Raw genomic sequence first — 10,067 nt, forward strand, 5'->3', positions numbered from 1 at the left:
TAAAGAGACTTGCCGGTAACGAGATTGAACAAGGTATCGGGATACCGACGATCGAATCTCGGTCAAGTACTATACCGGTAGACAAAGGGAATTGTATACGGGATTGATTGAATCCTTGACATCGTGGTTCATCTGATGAGATCATCGTGGAACATGTGGGAGCCAACATGGGTATCTAGATACCGCTGTTGGTTATTGGCCGGAGATATGTCTCGGTCATGACTGCATGGTTCCCGAGCCCGTAGGGTCTACACACTTATGGTTCGATGACGCTAGGGTTATAGGGAAAGTATGTACGTGGTTACAGAATGTTGTTCGGAGTCCCGGATGAGATCCCGGACGTCACGAGGAGTTCCGGAATGGTCCGGAGGTAAAGATTGATATATAGGAAGTGAGGATTTGGCCACCGGAAGTGTTCCGGGCATCACCGGTAATGTACCGGGACCACCGGAAGGGTCCGGGGGTCCACCGGGAGGGGCCACCAGCCCCAGAGGCTTGCGTGGGCCAATAGTGGGAAGGGACCAGCCCCTAGGTGGGCTGGGGCGCCCCCCACCAAGGCCCAAGGCGCCTCAAGAGAAGATGGGGGCAAACCCTAGGGCAGATGGGCCCTAAGGCCCACCCCAGGTGCGCCTCCCCCTCTCGCCCCTTTGGCCGCCACCCTAGATGGGATCTGGGGCTGCCGCACCCCTTGGGGTGGGAACCCTAGAGGGGGCGCAGCCCCCTCCCCTCCCCCTATATATAGTTGAGGTCTAGGGGCTGCCCGATACACGAGTTATTCTCTCCCAGGCGCAGCCATACCTCTCTCCCTCCTCGTCTCTCGTAGTGCTTGGCGAAGCCCTGCTGGAGTTCCGCACTCCTCCACCACCACCACGCTGTCGTGCTGCTACTGGACGGAGTCTTTCCTAACTTCTCCTTCTCCCCTTGCTGGATCAAGGCGTGGGAGACGTCACCGGGCTGCACGTGTGTTGAACGCGGAGGCGCCGTGGTTCGGCGCTTAGATCGGAATCAACCGCGATCTGAATCGCTACGAGTACGACTCCTTCATCTGCGTTCTTGCAACGCTTCCGCTTAGCGATCTACAATGGTATGTAGATGCACTCCCCTTCCCCTCGGTGCTAGATTACTCCATAGATTGATCTTGGTGATGCGTAGAAAATTTTAAATTTCTGCTACGATCCCCAACACTTGATGTATCGCGAGCTTTGCTATTATAGTTGGATCTTATGATGTTTCTCCCCCTCTACTCTTGTAATGGATTGAGTTTTCCCTTTGAAGTTATCTTATCGGATTGAGTCTTTAAGGATTTGAGAACACTTGATGTATGTCTTGCCGTGCTTATCTGTGGTGACAATGGGATATCACGTGATCCACTTGATGTATGTTTTGGTGATCAACTTGTGGGTTCCGCCCATGAACCTATGCATAGGGGTTGGCACACGTTGTCGTCTTGACTCTCCGGTAGAAACTTTGGGGCACTCTTTGAAGTTCTTTGTGTTGGTTGAATAGATGAATCTGAGATTGTGTGATGCATATCGTATAATCATACCCACGGATACTCGAGGTGACATTGGAGTATCTAGGTGACATTAGGGTTTTGGTTGATTTGTGTCTTAAGGTGTTATTCTAGTACGAACTCTATGATAGATCGAATGGAAAGAATAGCTTCGTGTTATTTTACTACGGACTCTTGAATAGATCGATTAGAAAGGATAACTTCTAGGTGGTTTCGTACCCTACCATAATCTCTTTGTTCGTTCTCCGCTATTAGTGACTTTGGAGTGACTCTTTGTTGCATGTTGAGGGATAGATATATGATCCAATTATGTTATTATTGTTGAGAGAACTTGCACTAGTGAAAATATGAACCCTAGGCCTTGTTTCCTAGAATTGCAATACCGTTTACGCTCACTTTTATCATTAGTTACCTTGCTGTTTTTATATTCTCAGATTACAAAAACCTTTATCTACCATCCATATTGCACTTGTATCACCATCTCTTCGCCGAACTAGAGCACCTATACAATTTACCATTGTATTGGGTGTGTTGGGGACACAATAGACTCTTTGTTATTTGGTTGCAGGGTTGCTTGAGAGAGAACATCTTCATCCTACACCTCCCACGGATTGATAAACCTTAGGTCATCCACTTGAGGGAAATTTGCTACTGTCCTACAAACCTCTGCACTTGGAGGCCCAACAACGTCTACAAGAAGAAGGTTGCGTAGTAGACATCAAGCTCTTTTCTGGCGCCGTTGCCGGGAGGTTAGTGCTTGAAGGTATATCTTTAGATCTTGCAATCGAATCTTTTAGTTTCTTGTTTTATCACTAGTTTAGTTTATAAAATAAAACTACAAAAAAATGGAATTGAGGGTACCTCATATGTTTCACCTTTTTAATATCTTTCATGAGAATAAGGATTCCGATAATTGTGCTCAATTGCTAGAGGAAGAATGCATTAGAATGTTTGGCACTAAATCTTTGAATGATGAGCATGATTGCAATGTTGTTAGTATGAACTCCTTGAATATCCATGGTACTAATGATGATTGCACTAGTCATGATGAAAATATCTCTTATAAGCATGTCGATTTTTGTGGAGTGCATAGAGTTTGCAAGTACATACCAAACAGGGAAGATAGATTTTGCAAGAGGCATAAGTATTTGGAAACTAAATGGTTGCAAGAAAGGCTAGATGTTTGTGCTGAAAATTTAAACTTTCTTAGCAGTACTTGTGAACTTTGCAATGAACGTGATCATTTCAATACCCAATGCAAATTGTTTCATGATCGTATCGTGTCCAAAAATTGTGATGACTTGATTTCCCTTGCACATCATAATGAACTTAGTTTGCTCTTGGGTTATGAAGAAATGAAACGTATAACTAAGGTTATTCCAGAATTTGCCCTTGATAGAGTTCTTGATTTTGATCTAGAGGAAATTTATATGTATTATGCGGTGAATTATATAAAGAAAAGAAAACAAATAGAGGATGAAGAGAATACTAATGAAAGGGAAGAGGCTTCCCAATATCCTCCTATTATTTCTTATGATGAATCAGGTAACGAGGAGGAGCCCTCTATCCAACCAATCTCATCAATAAGGAGCTCAAAAAAGAGGGTTAAACCCACACATGATGTGAAGAAGAAAAAGAAAAGACGGAGAAAGAAAGGTAAAAAGGTATCCCTCCCAAATGATGTTGCTCCTATTACTCTTTGTGATGATGATACTTGCTATACTATTGGTGCTATCCATACTATTAATGATGAGAGTGATTATGCTTATGATATGAAAAGGCCCAAGCTTGGGGATGCTATGTTTGATGAGAATGACATGTTTGAGAATATATTTGCTGCAATTAATGTTTGTCCCAAGCTTTGGGGATGCTATGTTTAATGAAGATGATATTTTTAGCCTCCCAAGTTTTGATGAGCAAATTTATTATGATGATAGCATGCCTCCTATTTATGATGATTATTGCGATGACACTTATGCTATAAAGAGTAGTGATGATTATATTTATAAAACTTGTCATGATTATGATTACCCTTTTTCTGAACACTACTCTTTTAACGTGGAAACAATTTATAGTATTCGAGTCTCTTATGATACTCCCACTATTCCTAATGAGAAGAAATTTGCTTATGTGGAGAGTAATAAAATTTCTATGCTTGTGGATCATGAAGAGAATGATTTATGTGATGGTTATATTGTTGAATTCATTCATGATTCTACTAAAAATTATTATGAGGGAGGAACATATGCTTGTAGGAATTGCAATAATATCAAGTTTCCTCTCTATGTGCTTAAAGTTTTGAAGTTATGCTTGTTTTGCCTTCCTATGCTAGTTGATTATTGTTCCCATAAGTTGTTTGCTCACAAAATCCATATGCATAGGAAGTGGGTTAGACTTAAATGTGCTAGTTATATTCTTCATGATGCTCTCTTTATGTTTCAAATCTTATCTCTTATGTGAGCATCATTGAAATCATCATGCCTAGCTAGGGGCGTTAAACGTTAGCGCTTGTTGGGAGGCAACCCAATTTTATTTTTGTTCCTTGCTTTTTGTTCCTATTTAGTAATAAATAATTCATCTAACCTCTGGTTAGATGTGGTTTTATGTTTTAATTAGTGTTTGTGCCAAGTAAGACCCATGGGATCTTCTTGGATGATAATTATTTGATCTTGCTGAAAAAGACAGAAACTTTCTTCTCACGGAAACAATTGTTAAAAATCACAAGAAAGTGATAAAATACTGATTCCAATTGCAGTAGATCAATAATCACATTATCTAGGTCTTCCTATTTTGGCAGATTTTTCTGAGTTCCGGAAGTTTGCGTTTGATACAGATTACTACAGACTGTTCTGTTTTTGACAGATTCTGTTTTCTATGCGTTGTTTGCTTATTTTGATGAATCTATGAGTAGTATCAGAGGGTATGAACCATAGAGAAGTTGGAATAAAGTAGGTTTAACACCAATATAAATAAAGAATGAGTTCATTACAGTACCGTTAAGTGGTGGTTTGTTTTATTTCGCTAACGGAGCTTACGAGTTTTCTGTTGAGTTTTGTGTTGTGAAGTTTTCAAGTTTTGGGTAAAGACTCGATGGACTATGCAATAAGGAGTGGCAAGAGCCTAAGCTTGGGGATGCCCAAGGCACCCAAGGTAATATTCAAGGACAACCAAGAGCCTAAGCTTGGGGATGCCCCGGATGGCATCCCCTCTTTCGTCTTCGTCTATCAGTAACTTTACTTGGAGCTATATTTTTATTCACCACATGATATGTGTCTTGCTTGGAGCGTCATTTTATTTTATTTTGGTTTGCTTGCTATTTGAATAAAATACTAAGATCTTAAATTCTTAAATGTTAAAGAGTCTTCACATAGTTACATAATTATTCAACTACTCTTTGATCTTCACTTATATCTTTCGGAGTAGTTTGTCATTTGCTCTAGTGCTTCACTTACATCCTTTTAGAGCACGGCGGTGGTTTTATTTTGAAGAAATATATGAAATCTCATGCTTCACTTATATTATTTTGAGAGTCTTTAGAATAGCATGGTAATTTGCTTTGGTTATGAATTTAGTCCTAATATGATGGGCATCCAAGATGGATATAATAAAAACTTTCATATAAAGTGCATTGAATACTATGAGAAGTTTGATTCCTTATGATTGTTTTGAGATATGAAGATGGTGATATTAGAGTCATGCTAGTTGAGTAGTTGTGAATTTGAGAAATACTTGTGTTAAAGTTTGTGATTCCTGAAGCATGCACGTATGGTGAACCGTTATGTGATGAAGTCGGAGCATGATTTATTTATTGATTGTCTTCCTTATGGGTGGCGGTCGGGGATGAGCGATGGTCTTTTCCTACCAATCTATCCCCCTAGGAGCATGCGCGTAGTACTTTGTTTCGATAACTAATAGATTTTTTGCAACAAGTATATGAGTTCTTTATGACTAATGTTGAGTCCATGGATTATACGCACTCTCATCCTTCCACCATTGCTAGCCTCCCTACCACCGCACACTTTTCGCCGGTATCATACACCCACCATATACCTTCCTCAAAACAGCCACCATACCTACCTATCATGGCATTTCCATAGCCATTCCGAGATATATTGCCATGCAACTTTCCATCGTTCCGTTTATTATGACACGCTCCATCATTATCATATTGCTTTGCATGATCATGTAGTTGACATCGTATGTGGCAAAGCCACCATTCATTATTTTCATACATGTCACTCTTGATTCATTGCACATCCCGGTACACCGCCGGAGGCATTCATATAGAGTCATATTTTGTTCTAAGTATTGAGTTGTAATTCTTGAGTTGTAAGTAAATAAAAGTGTGATGATCATCATTATTAGAGCATTGTCCCAATGAGGAAAGGATGATGGAGACCATGATTCCCCCACAAGTCGGGATGAGACTCCGGACAAAAAAAAAAGAGGCCAAAGAAGCCCAAATAAAAAAAAGAGGCCATATAAAAAAGAGAAGGCCCAAATAAAAAAATTAAAAAATAAAAAATGAGAGAAAAAGAGAGAAGGGGCAGTGCTACTATCCTTTTACCACACTTGTGCTTCAAAGTAGCACCATGATCTTCATGATAGAGAGTCTCCTATGTTGTCACTGTCATATACTAGTGGGAATTTTACATTATAGAACTTGGCTTGTATATTCCAATGATGGGCTTCCTCAAATTGTCCTAGGTCTTCGTGAGCAAGCAAGTTGGATGCACACCCACTTAGTTTCTTTTGTTGAGCTTTCATACACTTATAGGTCTAGTGCATCCGTTGCATGGCAATCCCTACTCACTCACATTGATATCTATTGATGGGCATCTCCATAGCCCGTTGATACGCCTAGTTGATGTGAGACTATCTTCTCCTTTTTGTCTTCTCCACAACCACCATTCTATTCCACCTATAGTACTATGTCCATGGCTCACGCTCATGTATTGCGTGAAGATTGAAAAAGTTTGAGAACATCAAAAGTATGAAACAATTGCTTGGCTTGTCATCGGGGTTGTGCATGATTTAAATATTTTGTGTGATGAAGACAGAGCATAGCCAGACTATATGATTTTGTAGGGATAGCTTTCTTTGGCCATGTTATTTTGAGAAGACATGATTACTTTGCTAGTATGCTCGAAGTATTATTATTTTTATGTCAATATTAAACTTTTGTCTTGAATCTTATGGATCTGAATATTCTTGCCACAATAAAGAGAATTACATGGATAAATATGTTAGGTAGCATTCCACATCAAAAATTCTGTTTTTATCATTTACCTACTCGAGGACGAGCAGGAATTAATCTTGGGGATGCTGATACGTCTCCAACGTATCTATAATTTTTGATTGTTCCATGCTATTATATTACCTGTTTTGGATGTTCATGGGCTTTACTTTACACTTTTATATCATTTTTGGGACTAACCTACTAACCGGAGGCCCAGCCCAAATTGCTGTTTTCTTGCCTATTTCAGTGTTTCGAAGAAAAGGAATATCAAACGGAGTCCAAACGGAATGAAACCTTCGGGAGAGTTATTTTTGGAACGGAAGCAATCCAGGAGACTTAGAGTGTACGTCAGGGAAGCAACGAGGTGGCCACGAGGCAGGGAGGCGCGCCTGCCCCCCTGGGCGCGCCCCCACCCTCGTGGGCACCTCGTGGCTCCCCTGACCGACTTCTTTCGCCTATATATATCCATATAACCTTAAAACATCGGGGAACAGAATAGATCGGGAGTTCCGCCGTCGCAATCCTCTGTAGCCGCCAAAAACCAATCGGGACCCTGTTCTGGCACCCTGCCGGAGGGGGGATCCCTCACCGGTGGCCATCTTCATCATGCCGGCCCTCTCCATGACGAGGAGGGAGTAGTTCACCCTCGGGGCTGAGGGTTGTTGGAAATATGCCCTAGAGGAAATAATAAATTGGTTATTATTATATTTCCTTGTTTATGATAATCGTTTATTATCCATGCTAGAATTGTATTGATAGGAAACTCAGATACATGTGTGGATACATAGACAACACCATGTCCCTAGTAAGCCTCTAGGAGACTAGCTCGTTGATCAATAGATGGTTACGGTTTCCTGACCATGGACATTGGATGTCGTTGATAACGGGATCACATCATTAGGAGAATGATGTGATGGACAAGACCCAATCCTAAGCCTAGCACAAGATCGTGTAGTTCGTTTGCTAAGAGCTTTTCTAATGTCAAGTATCATTTCCTTAGACCATGAGATTGTGCAACTCCCGGATACCGTAGGAATGCTTTGGGTGTACCAAACGTCACAACGTAACTGGGTGGCTATAAAGGTGCACTACAGGTATCTCTGAAAGTGTCTGTTGGGTTGGCATGAATCGAGACTGGGATTTGTCACTCCGTGTAAACGGAGAGGTATCTCTAGGCCCACTCGATAGGACATCATCATAATGTGCACAATGTGACCAAGGAGTTGATCACGGGATGATGTGAGTTACGGAACGAGTAAAGAGACTTGCCGGTAACGAGATTGAACAAGGTATAGGATACCGACGATCGAATCTCGGGCAAGTAACATGCCGATAGACAAAGGGAATTGTATACGGGATTGATTGAATCCTCGACATCGTGGTTCATCCGATGAGATCATCGAGGAGCATGTGGGAGCCAACATGGGTATCCAGATCCCGCTGTTGGTTATTGACCGGAGAGTCGTCTCGGTCATGTCTGCGTGTCTCCCGAACCCGTAGGGTCTACACACTTAAGGTCCGGTGACGCTAGGGTTGTAGAGATATTAGTATGCGGTAACCCGAAAGTTGTTCGGAGTCCCGGATGAGATCCCGGACGTCACGAGGAGTTCCGGAATGGTCCGGAGGTAAAGATTTATATATGGGAAGTCTTATTTTGGTCGCCGGAAAAGGTTCGCACTTTATCGGTATTGTACCGGGAGTGCCGAAAGGGGTCCGGGGGTCCACCAAGGGGGTCCACCGGCCCCGGGGGGGCCACATGGGCTGTAGGGGGTGCGCCTTGGCCTATATGGGCCAAGGACACCAGCCCCAAGAGGCCCATGCGCCAAGAGATAAGATAAACGGAGAGTCCTAAAGGGGGAAGGCACCTCCGAGGTGCCTTGGGGAGGAAGGACTCCTCCCTGGCCGCACCCTTCCTTGGAGGAAGGGCCAAGGCTGCGCCCCCCTCTCCCTTGGCCCTATATATAGTGGGGGGGAGGGAGGGCAGCAGCAATCCTAGCCCCTGGCGCCTCCCTCTCCCTCCCGTGACACCTCTCCCTCCCGTTAGTGCTTGGCGAAGCCCTACCGTGATCCCCGCTACTTCCACCACCACGCCGTCGTGCTGCTGGATCTCCATCAACCTCTCCTCCCCCCTTGCTGGATCAAGAAGGAGGAGACGTCGCTGCTCCGTATGTGTGTTGAACGCGGAGGTGCCGTCCGTTCGGCGCTAGGATCATCGGTGATTTGGATCACGACGAGTACGACTCCATCAACCCCGTTCTCTTGAACGCTTCCGCTCGCGATCTACAAGGGTATGTAGATGCAATCCTCTCTCTCGTTGCTAGATGACTCCATAGATTGATCTTGGTGATGCGTAGAAAATTTTGAATTTCTGCTACGTTACCCAATAGTGGCATCATGAGCTAGGTCTATGCATAGTTTCTATGCACGAGTAGAACACAAAGTAGTTGTGGGCGTAGATGTTGCCAATTCTTCTTGCCGCTACTAGTCTTATCTTGTTTCGGCGGCATTGTGGGATGAAGCGGCCCGGACCGACCTTACACGTACGCTTACGTGAGACAGGTTCCACCGACTGACATGCACTAGTTGCATAAGGTGGCTAGCGGGTGTCTGTCTCTCCCACTTTAGTCGGAACGGATTCGATGAAAAGGGTCCTTATGAAGGGTAAATAGAAATTGGCATATCACGTTCTGGTTTTACGTAGGTAAGAAACGGTCTTGCTAGAAACCTATACAAGCCACGTAAAAACTTGCAACAACAATTAGAGGACGTCTAACTTGTTTTTGCAGCATGTGCTATGTGATGTGATATGGCCAGAAGATGTGATGAATGATATATGTGATGTATGAGATTGATCATATTCTTGTAAGAGGAATCACGACTTGCATGTCGATGAGTATGACAATCGGCAGGAGCCATAGGAGTTGTCTTTATTTTTTGTATGACCTGCGTGTCATTGAATAACGCCATGTAAATTACTTTACTTTATTGCTAAGCGCGTTAGCCATAGAAGTAGAAGTAATCGTTGGCGTGACAACTTCATGAAGACACAATGATGGAGATCATGATGATGGAGATCATGGTGTCATGCCGGTGACAAAGATGATCATGGTGCCCCGAAGATGGAGATCAAAGGAGCAAAATGATATTGGCCATATCATGTCACTATTTGATTGCATGTGATGTTTATCATGTTATGCATCTTATTTGCTTAGAACGACGGTAGTAAGTAAGATGATCCCTCACTAAAATTTCAAGAGACGTGTTCCCCCTAACTGTGCACCGTTGCGAAGGTTCGTTGTTTCGAAGCACCACGTG

The sequence above is a fragment of the Triticum aestivum genome, chromosome 5D (genome assembly GCF_018294505.1).
Source record: "Triticum aestivum cultivar Chinese Spring chromosome 5D, IWGSC CS RefSeq v2.1, whole genome shotgun sequence".
NCBI classification, from domain to species: Eukaryota; Viridiplantae; Streptophyta; class Magnoliopsida; order Poales; family Poaceae; genus Triticum; species Triticum aestivum.